The following is an 18,513-nucleotide window of genomic DNA, read 5'->3' on the forward strand; positions in this document are numbered from 1 at the left end:
TAAACACAGACTTCTACTTTCTGTAACAAATATCGTTCATTTACCTTTCAAACTGTACAACTCGGTTACTTCAGAAACTTACAGAGTCAGTGGACAAGTCTGAGTTCGAATTCCCCTTGTGGAAACACAAAAAGGAACATTAAGCAGGGACCTCAGAATCCCCCCAGTTTAAAATGCAGCTGGAATTTTCCACTCTCCTACTGTCACCCATTACAGCATGCGTTTCAGCGTTTCCACAAATTTGCATACACAGACCCTGTTAAGTAATGTGTAAAACTAGGCAGAGGTGAAACCGACAGTATTTATGACAGGCAGAAGTGAAGGAACAGCTGCTTCCAAAAGTCTTAGGGATATTTCAATGTCGAACCAGTATGAATGATTGACACTGTGTTCCCGCTAAGCATCCCCCCAAGAATTAGGGAGACATTGCAGGCCAAGCCAGCAAAACCTACTGAATGCAAGCTTTCCCTTCTGACCTACACTTTACTTTCTTCCCCAAGAGGACTGTGCCCACTCCCTCTGGACAGCCCAGCCAGAGCACCAGGCCTAGATGTGGGCGTGGAAGGGGTGGAGATGTCTCCACTGCTCAAGCCTGATGGCCTGAAGGCCACACAGGATCTGGTTCAGGAAAAAGAAGAGAAAAGAAGTCGCTGGATTGGGTTAGAGACGGGGAGAGCACAGAAGTCAACCTTACTCCAGCTGCCTCGAATTACATCTGTCCACACAAGTATGGGAAACGCAGCTTAAAAATGAAATGAGGTTAACGTCACTTTATGAGTTTTCTTTCATCTCAGGAATTCAAAGCCGTTTGCCACAAAACCTTCATCTTTGTCATTAAAAAAAAAAGTAAATTCGAAGTTCAGGGCTGTCCTTTAAACCTTTGAGAAAGGAACAAAAAAAGTGCTAAAATGAAAGTAATTCCTTTTTCATTATACCATCCGAGGGACCAGGCAAGGACCACACAGCCAGAAAAGCCCAGTTTAGATGAAAGGCCTCGCCTCCACTGCTGTGGCCTGCGTCTAATTAAAATCACAATTAAGACAAGTGGGTGAGGAGGATGACTAAGACTCTGTAAAGCAGATGCAAAGCACTCAGACTGACTCATACAGGAAAGGTTGGATTTTCTCCTACATTTGGAAAAAAGAGTCCTAGCCAGCCTCCTCTGACCCAGTAAACTCCCTCCCAGACAAGGCTGACACGCGGCCAGCTAGCCCCCCCTGAACCAGTGCGAGGAGCCCACCGTCAGTGGTGCTGTCTGCACATGAATTTATAGCAAGGAAAACCTTGGAATCTCCCCGGCTCCGGCTTCTGAGGCTTCTGAGTCATTCGTGGGTGTTTGTTTTTTGGGGCTCTGAATTTGAGTCACCACCCTTCCTGCCCTTGGTCTTCTCAATCCAGGGGGCAATGAGTAAAAAGAAATAAATATCTGTGGTGTTTCCAAGTGGAACTTGGACATTAATGCTTGGCTTTATAGACCTGCCTTTACTCTGAGATTCGCTCTTTCTTTGGCGTGTAAGATTTGAAAACTACAGTGGGAAAGAGAAAGGAGAGAGTTGAGAATGGCGAGCCTATTAAGGATGTGAGTGAGGCAAACGGAAAGAGTGGCCAAAGTAAAAATAGGCAGCTGCGGCTGTGAGCTGGCAGGGCAGACCGAGTCCACAGTTAAGTCCCCAGCCCAGAGCCGGCCGGAAGCCTTCAGGAACACCTGCGAAAGCTTTGACTTTCTGCTCAGTGGAGTGTGGAGATTGAATCTTGAAAGTGGGCTACTTGTATGCTGCAGGAAACTGTTATTCTCAGCATGTATGATTGAATGATGCCTGTATGGCTGTATGCATGCTGAGCTCAGAAAAACTGTCGATGCCCTGCCATCACCATTGTCAGTCTGCCTGTACAGATGCCTGGCAGAAATGTCAGGACCGTGAAAACCAGCTCTGCCGTCACTCAGCCAGACCACCGAGGAAGGGGACAGTGTCACCTGGTCTGCAGCACTCTCATTTACAGGAGAAAGAACCTGGTTACTAAGAGAAAACAAAGATAAACTTGGGGCTGTTTTCCTGGAGCATTGACATTTGAAAATAAATGGAATCTGTGTTTGCTGAACGTTTTTACATGTTTGGTTTCTTGTATTTGTTGTTTGTTTGTTTACATTCTCTGTGTATGAGTGTTTTGCCTGTGTGTGTGTATACATTTATATGAAATATATATTTCTAGTACAGTATATGTGTTCAGTGCTTTCTGTGGCCAGAAGAGGGCAGTCCATTCCCTGGAACTGGAGTTACAGATAGTTGAGAGCCCCTCCGAGGGTGCTGGGAATAAGATCTGGGTCCTCTGCAAGAACAAGAAGTGTTCTTAACTGCTGAGCCATCTCTCCAGCCACCATTGTCTTGTTTTTTTAAAGATAAGTATCTTAGGTTATTATAAAAGAACTCCTGAAGTATGTACTTTGTAGACACATATATGTAAGAGCCACTCAAGGCCTATTCCAAACCACACACCTAATTGTGACTCTACAGCTAGCTAATCTAACTCTGGATAACAGTATCTGTCTACTCTTTTCAGAATGATTCAACTTGTGCCTCACATATATTTCATATATTTTCTCAGAAAGGGAACCAGACATAGTCTCAAATGTTATCATAGAGACCCATACTGCTTCTAAGGTTGATGTTTAGTATACCCAAGAAGGCCAGGAGTGCGTCTTCCAAGCTGACTTGGTCTGTTAGCTGTGAGCTATCAGGTTGCACCAGATTCACATGCTTCTTGGACAGCTGCCTCAGAGCTTTTCAGATTAGAGATTGGTGTTCTCTTGCAAAAGAGCAAGATTTTGAAACTTGGGATTTGAAACTTGGAAGTGTGGTAGCCTTTGTCATACAAAAAAAAGACCAGTTTCAGGGGGAAAAATGAACTCACACCCAGAGAGATCACTGAGAGTGCTGAGAATTGGAGTTTTTAAAGTGTCCTTCAGAACATTTGGATCACCACTTATTCAAGTAGAGTGGTTTTGTTGTCACTGTTGTTTTAATTATTCCCACCCCGGCATGGTAGCACTTTCCTGTAACCCCAGTACTTTGGAAGTAGAGGTAGGAGGATCAAGAAGTCACCCTCTGCTATACAGCATGTTCAAGGCTAGCCTGGACTACATGAAATTCTGTCTTGATAAAATAATTACTCCTAACTTTTTGCTTTGTTTTTGGCTTAAGCTACTTTACATCTGGTATCTAACAGAAGAAAGAATACAGTCTATATGCATTTAAAGATTGTAAGATTACTAAAAAATGCTAGTTTTTCTTAATGAATTTTTTTTCCAAAGTACCATAAAGTGATATACAATTACCTCATTACAACTATTTCTGAGGGGCTGAGTGTATGGCTCAGGTGGCAAAGTGCTTGCCTGACACGTATAAAGCCTTCTAGTAGAACACTCCAGAAGTGTTGACACGTACCTGTGATCCCTGGGAACAAGAGGACCAGGAGTTTAAAGCCATCCTCCTACAAAGAGAATTTGAGGCCACCCTAGGACGGATAAAACTTGTCCTCAAAAAACTCAAAATGCAGTCGAGGAGATAGCTCCGGGGCTAAGAGCACTTCCAGACCTACGTCAGACCATTCACAACTGCCTGTCACTCTAGCTCCAGAGATCACTCGCTCTTCTGACACTCACACATGTGGCAGACACTGACATAGACACTCCACTTACACATAAAGTAAGAGAAATGATAAATGGACAGCCTTTTAGCAAATGTCTGGAGAAAGTGTGCATGGAGCATGCTTCCTGAGTGCTACTTTAGGGCCCTATGACCCTGTGACAAAGGCAAATCATCCCTGCCCTTTAAGGAATCTGACATCTTACTAGAGAGGTAGTCCGCTATGTTCCTATAGAACTAAAGCGTCCAGTTCACTGTGTTCCCTTGCCTAGGAGGCATGAGCTATACAAAGCAGGGGTGTTGGTTTTGTTCACTGCTGTATCCAAGCACCTGGAATAGATCTTCGCATACAGTAGTCCCCCCCCCAAATGATTTATTAAATGGATGTATGTGGTATACAAATGGTGTCCATGTGGACGCACACTCACGTAGGCAGGAACAGGTTTGTGCACTTACATCTAGCTCTTTTCTTGCCTAAGTTTAGACATAGAAGAAATAATAGAACTCAATTAAAGGAGAACAACATTAAGGTACTTGGGGGTGGGGGAGTAAGCTTAATGATAAAAGGAGAAAAAAATAACTGAGAGTCATTCTATATAGCCTAGGCTGACCTTCAGTGCTGAGATCCCAGACTTATTCCACCACATCTAGAAATATTTTGTGGTGTGTGTGTGTGGTGTGTGAAACAGGGTTTCTGTATAGTCTTAGCTGTCCTGGACTCACTTTGTGGACCAAGCTGGCCTTGAATTCACAGAGATCTGCCTCTCCTCTCCTTCCTTGAGTGCCAGGATTACAGTTATACAGCACCATGCCCAGCTGAAAGAACTTTTTTATCTATCTATCTATCTATCTATCTATCTATCTATCTATCTATCTATCACAATTTATTCACTTTGTGTCCAAGCTATAGTCCCCTCCCTCACGTCCTCCCAGTCCCAACCACCCTCTCACTTCTTCTCTCATGCCCCTTCCCTAGTCTACTGATAGGGAAGAACCTCCTCCCCTTCTATCTGACCCTAGCCTATCAGGTCTCACGAGGACTGGCTGTATTGTCTTCCTCTGTGGCCTGGCAAGGCTGCACCACCCTCCCAGGGGGAGGTGATCAAAGAGCTGGCCACTGAATTCATGTTAGAGACAGCCCCTGATCTCCTTACTAGGGAACACACTTGGAAACTTAGCAGACCTAGAACCCTCTGGGCAGGGGTTCTAGGTCCTCTCCATTCAAGGTCCTTGATTGGAGTGTTGGTCTCTGCAGGAGCCCTGGGCCCAGCTTTTTTACTCCATTGGTCTCCTGTGGAGCTCCTACTTCCCCCCGCCCCCGCAGTCTTTCTATCTCCCTCTTCTTCCATAACAATTCCCCTGCACTCTGCCCAAATTTTGGCTGTGAGTCTCAGTATCTCCTTCGATACCCTGATGAGTAGAGTCTTTCAGAGGCCCCCTGTGGTAGGCTCCTGTCCTGTTCCTTGTCTTCTTCCTATGTCTATCCTGTTTTCCTCTTCCCTATGGTGCTCCTTGTTGCTTGGCTTCTTTAAGAGTACAGATTTTAGTTTGTTTATCCTATATTATATGGCTAATATCCACTCATAAGTGAGTATATACCATATGTGCTTTTCTGATTCTTGAAAGAACTTTTTTTTAAAATTTAACAGTGTAATGTGTCAATGGTGGTACTTGACTTTAATCTTAGTACTCAGGTAGCAGAAGCATGTGGATAGATCTCTGGGAGTTCAAGGTCAGCCTGGTGTACATAGTGAGTTCCAGGACAGCTAGGACTGCATAGTGAGACCCTTTCTAAAAACACAAAGAACAAAACAAAACAATTAATAATTTAATGGACACTTACTGCCATGCCCAATGATCTGAATTTAGTCTCCAGCTACTAAATGTAAAACTGCCCACATAATGGGACTGACTCTTGAAAATTATCCTATGACCTCAACACTCTCGTTCATGAAGTATGAGCATATGCACATACAAGAAATAATTAAATGTGAAAACAATTAATGTAATGAGTTGGAAAATGTTGCTAATGCTAAAATTTCTGTAACTGATTAATAGAACGAGTCACTGAACAATGACATTTGTTCTGATAAGTACAATTTCATCATGTACAAGCATCTTAGTGCTAACATGAACTAGACAGGATAATGAGTAATCTAGTATGCACTTAGGCTATGTAATGTAGCCTTTTTCTCTTGGGCTATGAACCTGGAGAGCACATTACTGCATCAGATACTGTAGGAAATTGTAGCCCAAGGGTAAGTATTCATATGTGTAAAATTATTTAAAAAATAGAAAAGAGCTGGCATGGTGAGTATCTTAGTTTGTGTGATATATACCATGACTGTCTTGGTCAGTGTTCTATTACCGTGAAGAAACATTATGACCACAGCAACTCTTATAAAAGAAAGCATTTAACTGGGACTGGCTTACAGTTTCAGAGGTTAGGTCCATTGCTAACATGGTTGTCCCTATTTCATGCAGGTAGACATGGTGCTGGAGAAGCAGCTGAAAGCTGTACATTGGATATGCAGGCAGAAGGAAGAGAGAGCCTCTAGGTATCTGAAACCTCAGAGCACCCCCACTACCACCTCCAATGACATGCTTCCTCCAGCAAAGCCACACTTACTCCAACAAGGCCACATCTCCTGATCTCTTCAAATAATGCCACTTTCTGGGGACAAAGCTTTCAAACATATGAGCCTAAGAAGGCCATTCTTATTCAAACCACTACAATGACCAAAGCAGCCTGGGGAGAAGGTTTATTTCAACTTACACTTGATAGTCAGTTCATCACTGAGGGTGAAGCAGGGCAGGAACTTGGAGGCAGGAACCCAAGCAGATGCCACGGAAAATGCTGCTTACTGGCTTGCTTTCCCTGGCTTTCTCATTCTTCTTTCTTATACACCTCGGAACACCTGCCCAGGGATGGCATTGCCCATATCAATCATCAATCAGGAAGGTGTCCCTCAGGCTTACCTACAGGCCAGCCTGTTGGGGACAGTTTCCCATTTCAGGGTTCCCCCTTCCAAGATGAATCTAGTTTGTGTCAAATTGACAGAGCTAAGCCACACAGTGAACACGCCCATGACCATGTCCCAGGTGTGGGTCAAAGGCTGGCAGGTACCCACAGGGCTTCCAGGTCCTTATGTCGCATCTTCATAAAGGACTGGGGCCTAAGAGCATGTGGATGGGCATAAAAATATTGGCAGTTTATCACTTTTGAGAGTAGAATTGAGCCAGACAACTAAGACAAGTGAGAGACAGAAAGGCCCTGGGCCAAAAAGAGTTGAGACCCTTTATTTCTCATTTACATAGTAGGTATTCTTGACCATGCTCTGTCCATTACAGATAGCCCTTGGTAGAAGGAATGATATTCAATCTGTTTTGGTAAATTGCTTCCTTTCATATGCTGATCCTGATTGCTACCACCCTCTAGTCAGGGTTCAAGAACTTGAGAAGTAGAGACAAAGAGAGTCAATAGAGGTCAAGGCTAGCCTGAGCTATGTAAGACCCTGCCTCAAGAAAGCAAAAAATAATAACATAAAAATAAAAAGGCATGCGTGTATAAAGCACTGTTATGGTTTGAATGTGAAATACTCAGCACACACATACACATACAGACACACACATTCTCTCTCTTTCTCTCTCTCACCATAGTCTTACATATCTAAACACTTGGTCCCCCACTGTCAGTGCTAAGTGTTTTTCCTCAACATGTGTGTTGTGAATGGAAATCGTGACCATACCATGGTGGGAAAACACTCTACTGAACAGTACATCCTCAGCCCATTTAAGACATTATTTTGAATTTGAGGTCTGGTCTTACTAAGACCAAGCAGGCCTTGACCCTTCCATGTCTGCCCCCTACCTAAGTAGCTGAATCAAAGTTCTGTGCCACCTCACCAGGCTGGTAGTGTTGTTTTGGGAGGTTATGGATCTTTTTGACATTGGTCCTAGCTGGTGGGTATAGAGCTGGGGAGGGAGTGCATTCTGAGGATAACAACCCAGCCCCTCCTTCTCACCTGGCTCTCCATTTCTTAATCTGCAGAGACATGTACCAATTGCAGAAGTTCCCCAAACCATGGACCAAGCTGTTTCAGCTGCCATGCTTCTTCTGCCATGATAGTTTTCATACGAACCATGAGCCAAAATATTCTTTCCTGTCTTAAGATACCTCTGTCTGGTATTCTGGCAAGCAAATCCTCATGTGTGGGCTTCTAGTACCAAAGGCATTTACAGGACTAGAAGTTGCTATGGGTGAGTAAGATGCCATCTGACAGCCTGTTACTACCGGGACGTTATAAATGCTGGGCTCTTCAGCAACACTAAATGTATTAACACAAGCTCCATTTTGCTTTAAAAGTACTGTTTAAAACAAGTAACTGTTTTGCTTCATGAGCTCTTAATTATTTTTAACTTTTCAACTTTCATGGTTATTTAGTTTAAAATATGTTTGGTACAAATACTTTCCTCATGTTTTCAGTATTGAAGTATCTTTCTATTGTAAAATTTTAATTTATTAATATTTTTATTTAATTTTTTTTCTTTAAAAATGACGTGAAGACTCACATTAGCCCAGGCTGAGCCAGGCACGGATCCTCACTGCCACTGACTGCCACTTCATCATCTTATCCCTGAGAAGGTCTTCAGGAACAGTCTCATACATGGCACTACCATGATGACAATGCTTTCCTCTAGGATTGTTTCCAAAACTGGCGCTGTTTTGTGATTAATAATTGTGATGAAAAGTATAGTGTAGAAAATACATAGAGCAATAATAGCCCCCATCATCAAGTGTTGCTTACTGTACATAATTATATATGCTGTGCTTTTATGGGACTGGAAGGCAGTTGGTCTGTTACAGAAGCATTACCACAAACTCCTAAGTAATGCCTTGTACTGTGGTGTTACAGTGGCTACTGATAGTTAGCTTTTTTGTCATTATGATAAACACGCCTGAGAAAACTCAAAGAAAGAATGAGATATTTGGGTTCACAGTCTCAGAACTTCCAGTTTGTGATCGCTTAGTTTTGCTTCTTTGGGCTGGTGATGGAACAGAATGTGAGCTGCAGCAAAGCTGCTGAGCCCATGCTGTACACAAGATAGGAGAAACAGAAAGGCAACAGGGATAAGATATACTTTTCAGAGACACATTCCCCAGTAACCTACTTCTTCCAAGTGGGCTCCATATCCTAATGGCCCATTAAGAGATGAATTCGCCAATGGAATAGTCTCCTATTATATAGAAGGTTCATTGTTGGCCAAAACATTCTTATAACTAAGCCTGTTTCTATTCTACTTTTATCTGATTTTTATTTTACTTATTTACAGATATACTCCATCATAAATTCTTTCCTTTATTTATTATTCCTTCAATTTTAGCTAAGTGGCAGTTCAGCCAAAAATATAAATATATATATATTTTTTTCAGTGTTCTCTGCTTCTGGACAATCATGTGACTACATGTTAACCAATAGGATATTAGCAGGCGTTTCACTTTTAAGTCATGCCTAAGTAAGGCTAAGCATGAGTTTCAGTGGTACACAATCGACATATATAAGGTCCTGAGTTTAATCCTCAGCTTGAAAGAAAAAGAGGATGAAAGGTAAAGTGATATAAGAAGGAAAGATGGAAAAGAGACAAGAAAAGAGACAAAAGCCTAGCTATATTTTAGATAATTGGACTGGAGAATTCGAAACTACGATGGAGCAGCTGAGAGTGGCCATTATCACAGTAAATTCTACCAGAGTGGACGCAGGACTAGCCACAGGATTATCACCATGGATTGCTGCAGCCATGAATCATCTGAAGGAATGGGCGGGCATGGGAGCGTTAGCAGGCCTTCTGGTGTTGGTCTCCTTGGTTTGCCTGTGGTGTATATGCAAAATTAGAGTCTCACAACAGCGTAATGCAGCCATGATCATTCAGGCCTTTACAGCCATTGAAGCAGGACAGTCTCCCCAAGCATGGTTGGCTACCATAAAAAGCTAAAATGTTATGCTCAGGATGCGAGGCTAAGCACTGCACTCAGGGTCAGCCTCTGTAGACCCAGAGAAGAGCATGTCTGATTGCATGTGGGTTGATGCCCCAGGTCTCGCCTCTGAGAAAAAGGTATCGGTCGGGTCTGATGCTCTTTGGGTGGATGACACCTAAATGAACATCAGTACAAAGTCCCAATTTATTTCTAATATCAGAGATCAGACCTCTACTCTTGCCTGATGCGTCTAAAACAAAAAGGGGAACTGTAGAGAGCTGCGTAATGCCGTGCCTTAAAGATGGAGCTGGTTTCCGCCTTCCACCTTCCCAATGGTGAGTGCTCTCTGTCACGAACAACTCCACATTTGGCTAAGGCTGAGGATCTGGCTTGCTTCCATGTATGTGGACCTATCTGCATTGCCCACATGGCATGCTGGGGTTGGCTACCCAGAGGCTATTTAAGCTGTGGGCTGGCTTTCCCCAGGGTCCGATGATTGTTCAAGGTTCTGAATAAACTGCATTGAAAAAAAAAAAAAAAAGAAAGAAAAGAGACAAAAGCCTCTAATTCTAGCAGGGCCTGAAGACTGAGTTCAAAGCTAGCCTGTGTTATCTTGTTATCTCAGAACAAAACAAACAAACAAAAAACGGTGGGGGGGGAGATGGGAAAGGCACTTGTCAACATGCCTGACGACCTGAGTTGGATTCACACAGTAGAAGAACCTACTCCCATAAATTATCCTCTGACATACACACACATATACATAAATGAATGTTTCTGGTTTGGGTTTTGAAAGAAAGAAAGGAGGGACGGAGGGTGCAAGAAAAACATGGGTAAGCAGGTTCCTGCTCTTTTCCTATCGACTGAGATGCAATGTGCTGCAGATTCTGGGTGCATAGAGTACAAAGTGAAAGCAGCATGCTCAGGGTAGAATACCAGAATCGCAGAAGGTATCCTTGAGGCCAGCAGCTGCCACAGCTACTGGATAGCATACAGGTAGACAGATAACATGAAAGCAAATATTCTTCTCTTTTACAGATACTGTTACTCTAAGACCACAGCTATGAAGAAGTAATCTGGCCTGGAACTCTTCCTATCTTTAAGTACTTCACATAGTGCTCATGACCTGCAGTGTTTTTACAGGTCAGTTTGATGCATCTATCTGTCTATCTTATTTCCCATCCACACACCCAGCCTCTGTGGCTGTGCATCTTTGGCCCTCACTCCTGTTGTGATTCCCACGCATCCTCAACATGAGAGATTAGAGCCTGTTGCTTGAGTCCTGTTGCCCACACATTCTGAGTCAGTGGCCCTCACACAGTGTAAACTTGCTCTCTAATTCCTTCTGTGAAGATTAGCCTACATAGCAAGATGACACTTGCCTTGAGGGAAGGGACTCTGCTCTTCGTTTTCAAGCCCCACAAGGCAGAGCTTAATGCAAGACTGAGCAACTGTTAAGTACCACGTTAGCGCTCCACCTCTATAATTAGTATCTGTGTAATTCACCTGGGATTCACACACTGTCACAAATGAATGGCTGACATTTGGGTTGTGTAAAATAGCCAATCTTCATATGCCAAGATAGCCAGCAAGACAATCCTATGCTAAGTTCCAGATTCAACAAAGAAGAGGGCACTGCAGCAATTCACTGAAAGGGCAGAAGCCTCTGTAGGAGTTGGCCCCTGCTCCAGGTGTTGTGACACCAGATGGCAAATTCTTCCTAGATGCAATAAAAAATGTTCTCTGATTTTATGGGCCAGAAAGACAGTCTCTGCAGCTTCAGCTCACACTGTAGGAACACAGGTCAGAGTGTCATCCTATACCTTAAGCCACAGGCAAACTCATCTCAACATCTCAACAGATTGTGAGTGAACTCTTTTTTTTTTTTTTTTTACAATTTATTCATTGTATATTCCAATATAGCCCCTTTCTTCAACTCCTCCCAGTCCTGTCCTTCTTTCCCCCATCCATCCATCCTCCATCTTTCCCCCATCCCTTCCCCCTAGCCCACCGAAAGGGGAAGTTCTCCACTATTGCCATCTGCCTCTAGCTTATCAGGTCCCATCAGCACTGCCTGGATCCTCTTCCTCTGTGGCCTGGTAAGGCTGCATCACCAGGGGCAGGTGATCCAAGAGCAGGCAATAGAGTTCAGGACTGAGGTGGCCCTGTGGAGGGTATACATTCTGGTACTGTGGGGAAGGCAAGGCTCCCTTCTTCCTGCTCTTCACCTGCCTGGCTCACCCAGATTAGAATCAACCAGCACAACACAGAGAGTGGACACAGCAGAGCTGGGCTAGGCTTGGGACCCAGGTTCCATTTCCCACCATCTTAAGAAGGTCTGTGGGGCACTGGAACAGCTCTTGGCACAGAGATCTATCTGCTGGTGCCCCAGCAATCTGGCTTACATAGGCCAGAAACAGCGAGCCCAGCACAGACAGAGATCCCAGCCCAAGTTCCATTGTCCTCCTCCCTAAGGAGGCCTGTGGGGCACTGGAGCAGCTCTAGGCTTTCAGCCTGTTCCTCAGCAACCTAGCCCATCTGGGTGGGAACCCATGAGGCCAGCATAGCCAGTGAACCCAGCAAAGCTGAACCAGGCGTGGGACCCAAATCCCATCCTCCACCATTTTAAGGGCCACTGAGCAGCTCTAGGCTTGGAGATCTTTCTTTCTGCCTGTGCCCCAACTACCTGGCATACCTGGTCACAAACAGTGAGCTAGCAGAGACGCTGAATCCAGCAGAGACTACTTGAGACTCTAGAAACAGGTGGACCCAGCATGCAGTACATGCTCCAGGAATAATCAGTCAATCTACAGACAACCAGATGGCTACAGGCCAGTGTAAGAATATAGGTGACAAAAACCAGGATATCACTGTTTCACCAGAATCTCCAAAAATCAACGAATATTTGATTGCAGCTGAAACACAGGAAAATGATCTTAAATCTATAATTATGCAGTTATTTGAGGCACATAAAGAGGAAATGAACAAGAAAATAGAGGCCATCATGGACAGACAGATACCCACATTCAAAAAGATGAAGGAAATGGTGCAAGACATGAAGGAGGCAGCCCCTGCTCTCCTTACTCAGAGACCTACATGGAAACTGAGCTGCCAATTAGCTACATCCAAGATATCAGAAAATGGAAGGATCACCCATGCTCATACCAAAAGCAATCTACAGATTCAATGCAATTCCCATCAAATTACCAACACAATTCCTTACAGACCTTGATAGAACAATTCTCAACTTCATATGGAAAAACAAAAACCCAGAATACCTAAAATGATCCTGTACAAATAAAGATCTTCTGGAGGTATCTCCATCCCTGATCTCAATCTGTACTATAGAGCAACAGCCAAAAACAAACAAACAAACAAACAACAACAAAATAAAAACACAACAACAACAAAATAAAACTGCATGGTGCTGACATAGAAACACAACGGTGGATCAATGGAATCAAATTGAAGACCCAGAAATAAACCAATACACCTAAGGACACTTGATTTTTGATAAAGATGCCAAAAACCGTATAATGGAAAAAATAGCATCTATAACAAATAATGCTTTTCTAACTGGATGTCCACATATAAAAAAATGCAAAAGACTCATATCTGTCACCCCGCACAAAATTAAAGAGCAAGTGGATCAAACACCTCAACATAAAACTAGACACACTAAATCTGTTGGAAGAAGAAGTGGGGAAGAGCCTCGAACTCATTGGCACAGGAGACAACTTCCTGAACAGAACACCAACACCTCAGGCTCTAAGATCAGCAATTAATAAATGGGACCTAATGAAACTGAAAAGGATGCTGTAAGACAAAGGACACTATAAACAGAACAAAACAACAGCCTAAATACTGGGAAAAGATCTTCACCAACCCTACATTCAATAGAGGACTAATATCCAGAATATAGAAAGAATTCAAAAAATTAGACACCAACAAACCGAATAATCCAATTTAAAAATGGAGTTCAGAGCTAAGCAGAAAATTCTCAACAGAGGAATATTGAATGGCAGAGAAACACTTAAAGAAATGTAAGTGGAACTCTTAATAGAACTTTAACCGCATCAAGGACCAGAGTTTCTGGTTTTTACTTGGTCCATGCGTACACCTTCTAGGCATGGGCCATACTTAGCCAGCAAGACAAGCAGAGAGTGGTGGAAATGTCTGTGTAAAAGAAGAGAAACTTAATCCAGGTGGAAAGAAAGCACGTGCAGCTTGAACAGCAAGTCAGGAAGAGCCCGTGTTCCAGTTCACAGCTTGCAGCTCACAGGCTAGCGTGTAAGGGAACAGGTGTGTTGACTTATCTTGGTTTCCTTTCTCTCAGGAGCAGCAAGTCTGTTCTCAGTGAATCCAGTCACGCTGACTCCCACTTGATAGGAGGGAAGTGGGACTCAGGCCAGTTAGCACACTGTCTTCCTGATGCGGGGGAGGCAGGCTAGGCTCCCTTATCTGTGGCTTTCAAAGCAGTAGATTTAGCTGTCCACTGAGCCTCTCATAGCACTTAACAGAGAGGACAGCACTGTGGAAATCCTGAGGATTGAGCCTGTTGTCTTGGGGGCCAAACTGTCTCTGAAAAAAAAATTCCCCAACCCTTGGACTTCTTCATTGCAGGGGCCAGTGAATTCCTTTTGTAGTCAAACTACTTTCTGTTCTATCACTTGCAACTGAAGGAGGGCTGCCTCACGTAGACTGTGATGGTGGGATCTGAATGAAAACCTGGCATTGATTTTAAGAGACAAACGGAAGCATTTAAAGTAGCGGTTACGGTGGTGCAGTATGGAAAGAGAACACCACTGGCATAACTTCCAGTGTTTTTTATTTCTGGTAGAATGACCACATACAAATTATGAGCCACGGTTTTCTTTTTTTTAATTAATTTTTTATTTTTTATATATTAATTACAGTTTATTAATTTTGTATCCCAGCTGTAGCCCCCTCTCTCATTCCCTCCCCATCCAATCCTCCCTCCCTCATCTCCTCCCATGCACCTCTCCAAGTCCACTGATAGGGGAGATCCTCCTCCCCTTTCATCTGACCTAGCCTATCAGGTCTGATCAGGACTGGTTGCATTGTCCTCCTCTGTGGCCTGGCAAGGCTGCTCCCCCCTCAGGGGGAGGTGATCAAAGAGGCAGCCACTGAGTTCATGTCAGAGACAGTCTCTGTTCTCCTGACTACGGAACCCACTTGGATACTGAGCTGCCATGGACTACATCTGTGCAAGGGTTCTATGTTATATCCATGAATGGTCCTTGGTTGGAGTATCAGTCTCATAAAAGACTCCTGTGCCCAGATTTTTGGGGTTGAGCCACAGTTTTCTTATTTGCAAGTTGAAAGTCATTACTGGACCCTTGCTTGTGGTTATGGAGGTAAATTGAATGTCAGGCATAAAAGCTAATAGTGATGGTGCTGGAGACAGTGGTGAAAAAAGAGAAAGGGAAAGAGAGTGAAAGAAGAGAGGTGAAAGAGAAGATAGAGGGGAAGGCTGAGAAGATGGGAGAGAGTGGGGAAGAGGGAAGGAAAGAGTGGAGTGAAAGGAGAGGAACGCTGTTCCACAGTGGACCGTGGAAGAAGCTGACTAGAAGAGCAGAGAGTGGAAGTGGGCAGAGAAGAGTGGGTTCGAGCTGTGTCACGTATCAGTGAGCTTGCATCAAGACTGGAAAGAGTGGCATAAAGAGAAAAGTCACCTCTGACTTGAGGTTAAAATATCTGTCCAACAGCCCAGACTTTGGCTTTTGTCTCAGTGCCACCGAGTATAGGGACACCAACCATAAAAATTAGCTTTGTGTTCGTGAATGGGGAAGGGGATGGCAGCTAAAATGCCTTTAACTATTCTTTCCATTCTCTACCAGCTATGTAATCTGTGAAAAGAAGCAACTTGACTAAGTATTTTCCTGTGCTTCTGTGAAGGCGTTACCAGCGACACTTACACCTAAGTTTCTAGACTGAATAAAGCAGACCATTCTCTCTGATATGTACAGTCCTCACCCAGCTGAGAGCGTGAATAGACTTCAAAGATGGGGCCTCTCCCAAATCAGAGGAAGGCTTTTGTAACTTCACATTCAAAACCCGAACAGTGTTTCTACTCGAATTCTCTTGAGATTAGAGACTTTTCCATTGAAAATCTCCTGGGCCTATAGCTCACCAATTCACCCTGAAGATCCCAGAGGCATGCCAGCCTTCAAATTGGCATGTACCAAGTCCTTAAAATAAATATCTTCACACACACACACACACACACACACACACACACACACACACACACTATTGATCTGTGATTCTCTGAAATACCATGACTAATATTCTTTCTGAATAAAGGGCTTTGTTTGACTCTATTGGTCACACTTCCTGTTCCTGTTTCCAACTTGTTTGCACATCTCATGCAAAGAAAGAAATAGAGAAAGGGGTTAGTGGAAAGAGCAAACGATCTTAGTTTCTTACAAACATGCAATTGTTTGCTATCAGTGTAAAGCATTAACAAGTTTTCAGCATAGTAATAATAAAGAAATGTAATCCTGTAAGATAGCTTACAAATTTCTTCTGTCCTGAGGCCACACATTGAACATCACACTGATTTAGAAAAATATTAGTTTTATATGGTGGAGATAAGAATGCAGAAACAAAAGTATCGGAACTTAGGACTCCTCTTTAAGAGTCACATAACCCTTCACCCTTTGTCAGTGATACATTATATACTATAAGACCATAAGGTCTTATCCAAAATCCTCAAGCAGGATGTCAGAACACAGAATTTATTTTGAGTTTTAGGAAAGAAAGTCTAGGGGTTGGAGGGAAGGCTCAAAGGTTAAGAACACTGGCTGTTCTTCCAAAGGCCCCAAGTTCAATTCCCAGCAACCACATGGTGGCTCACAATCATCTATAATCATCTGATACCCTCTTCTGGCCTGCCTGCAGGCACATATGCAGTTAGTACACTATATAAATAATATATCTAAAACAAATTAAAACACAGTCTAATGTAATATATACCAGATGATCTAGAATGGCATTCTATACTAAGATATATTGTTAATTTTTTTGTAAAAATGCATTTATCCTGGTTAACCAAAGTCATTAAGCAATGTCATGTCAGACTATGTAAGGTTCTTCTTTCAAAAGAGTTCACATGAGTTTGGATTTTCCTGCCAAGTGAGCTACAGAAACTGAGTTTGTAGCTCTTTCTGGGGACTGGTATGCATTTCAAGGTTTGTGGATTTGAACTTCCAATTGCCTGGGCTTCCTGGCCAGCCACAGTCTCATTGCAATTGCAGCGAACACTGCCGGAGATGTAAAAGGACAGTGCTCTGGGAGAGCGTCCATGATACATCCAAAGCTGTAGAAAGGTCAGGAGCGAAGCGGAGGGCATGGCCTTCTATTTAACTACTTTCCTCATTCTATGGCCCACACCACTGAGAACTACATGAGCCTAGACACAAGTTCGAACCAAGGACAGAGGTCAAAAACCCCCAAAGACCTCACCACACTCTGCAGCACAATCGAGAAAACTTCTTCCTATGTCAACCTGGAAGCTCTGCAACTTCTTTGTGGCTAGACTGGAAGATTCCCCCAGCATCCTTGATGAATCTGTCCACTATGGGATTGGCTGTATTTAACCTTGACTAAAGCCTCAAAGGACAATTTCAGCATTCAGCCACAAGGAATTATTTGGAATCATTATCTTCAATGCATAGATAAACAGGGCAGTGGCAAGTACCTGGCTAGAGCATAAGTAACTGCTCACTCCAGGGCTTCTTAGAATATCTTTACTTACGCATTGTGTCTCAGCATCTTGGACATTCTCTGGTAGGTGGCTCATGTATGGATGTGGGCTGAGGTCATCCTTAGAAGGTGGAGCTTCTAAGTAATTGGGCATCACTGCTTTGCAGGTAAAGGAGGACACTGCTCACAGGGGCTTCTGCAAAGCTCCATTCTTATCTGTCTTAGAATCACTCCTGATCTCAGAGGCTCAGGACTCCTGCTCTATAAGAGCCACAGTAATGTCCTCCCTGTTCCTGCAGTTGAAAGGGAAACCTCTAACATCTCCTAGCGCCCACTGAACTCTCTCTCTCTCTGAACCTCTTGGGCAACTATAACGACTTTTTATCAGGATAGACTATGCATAACTCTAGGTAGGCCTGGTTCTTCTGAAAGGCAGTTATTTCTACTGCAGGAGGCTTAAACGTGGGCTGGAACTTTAAATGGAGGCAGATACACAATACATAGTACAATTAATAAGGAAATCATTTTAGGCAAATCAATTTTGTAGAAATTTAGCTTAAAATTTCAAGTGATTTAATATTCTCTAGTAGATACCAGGATAAATTAAAATGAGTAATTGGTTGTGCAATAGAGATTTTTTCCTTCTTCATTGCCAGTCTTCCTTGTGTTTTTATTTGTTGATATGAATACTTCTGTACTTAACTTTTTGGCATTTCTTTCCTTACTAATTCTCTGGGAAAATGAAGTTGGTGTAAAAAATGTTGATCTGATAAGCTGCTGGTGAAACTAAATTAGAAAGATATATTACATCTTTGCAAAGGAAATTAGATTACTCATTAATTACTCAACATTATTCACTACTGACTGTGCAATAATGAAAGTCAAACTTAAACCAGGAAACTCCAATGTGAGTCAGCCAGTTAGACTAGGGTGGAATGTGTAAGAGAGAACTAATCAGTTTCCGTGGATGTTCTTAGGAACTTAACCACATAGAGAATGATAAGGAATATAAATTAAATTAGACCACACAAAGCTGGGTCATAGACCCTGAGCAAGGAGCCAACATGACTGTACTTGTTAAAGAAGCAAAAAAGGTGGGAGAAAACAAAAAGACTGGCAAGAGGAAAGAGAGAGAGGGGGACAGAGAGAGAGAGAACACATTCA

Source organism: Meriones unguiculatus, chromosome 9, assembly GCF_030254825.1.
Source record: "Meriones unguiculatus strain TT.TT164.6M chromosome 9, Bangor_MerUng_6.1, whole genome shotgun sequence".
Taxonomy (NCBI): Eukaryota; Metazoa; Chordata; class Mammalia; order Rodentia; family Muridae; genus Meriones; species Meriones unguiculatus.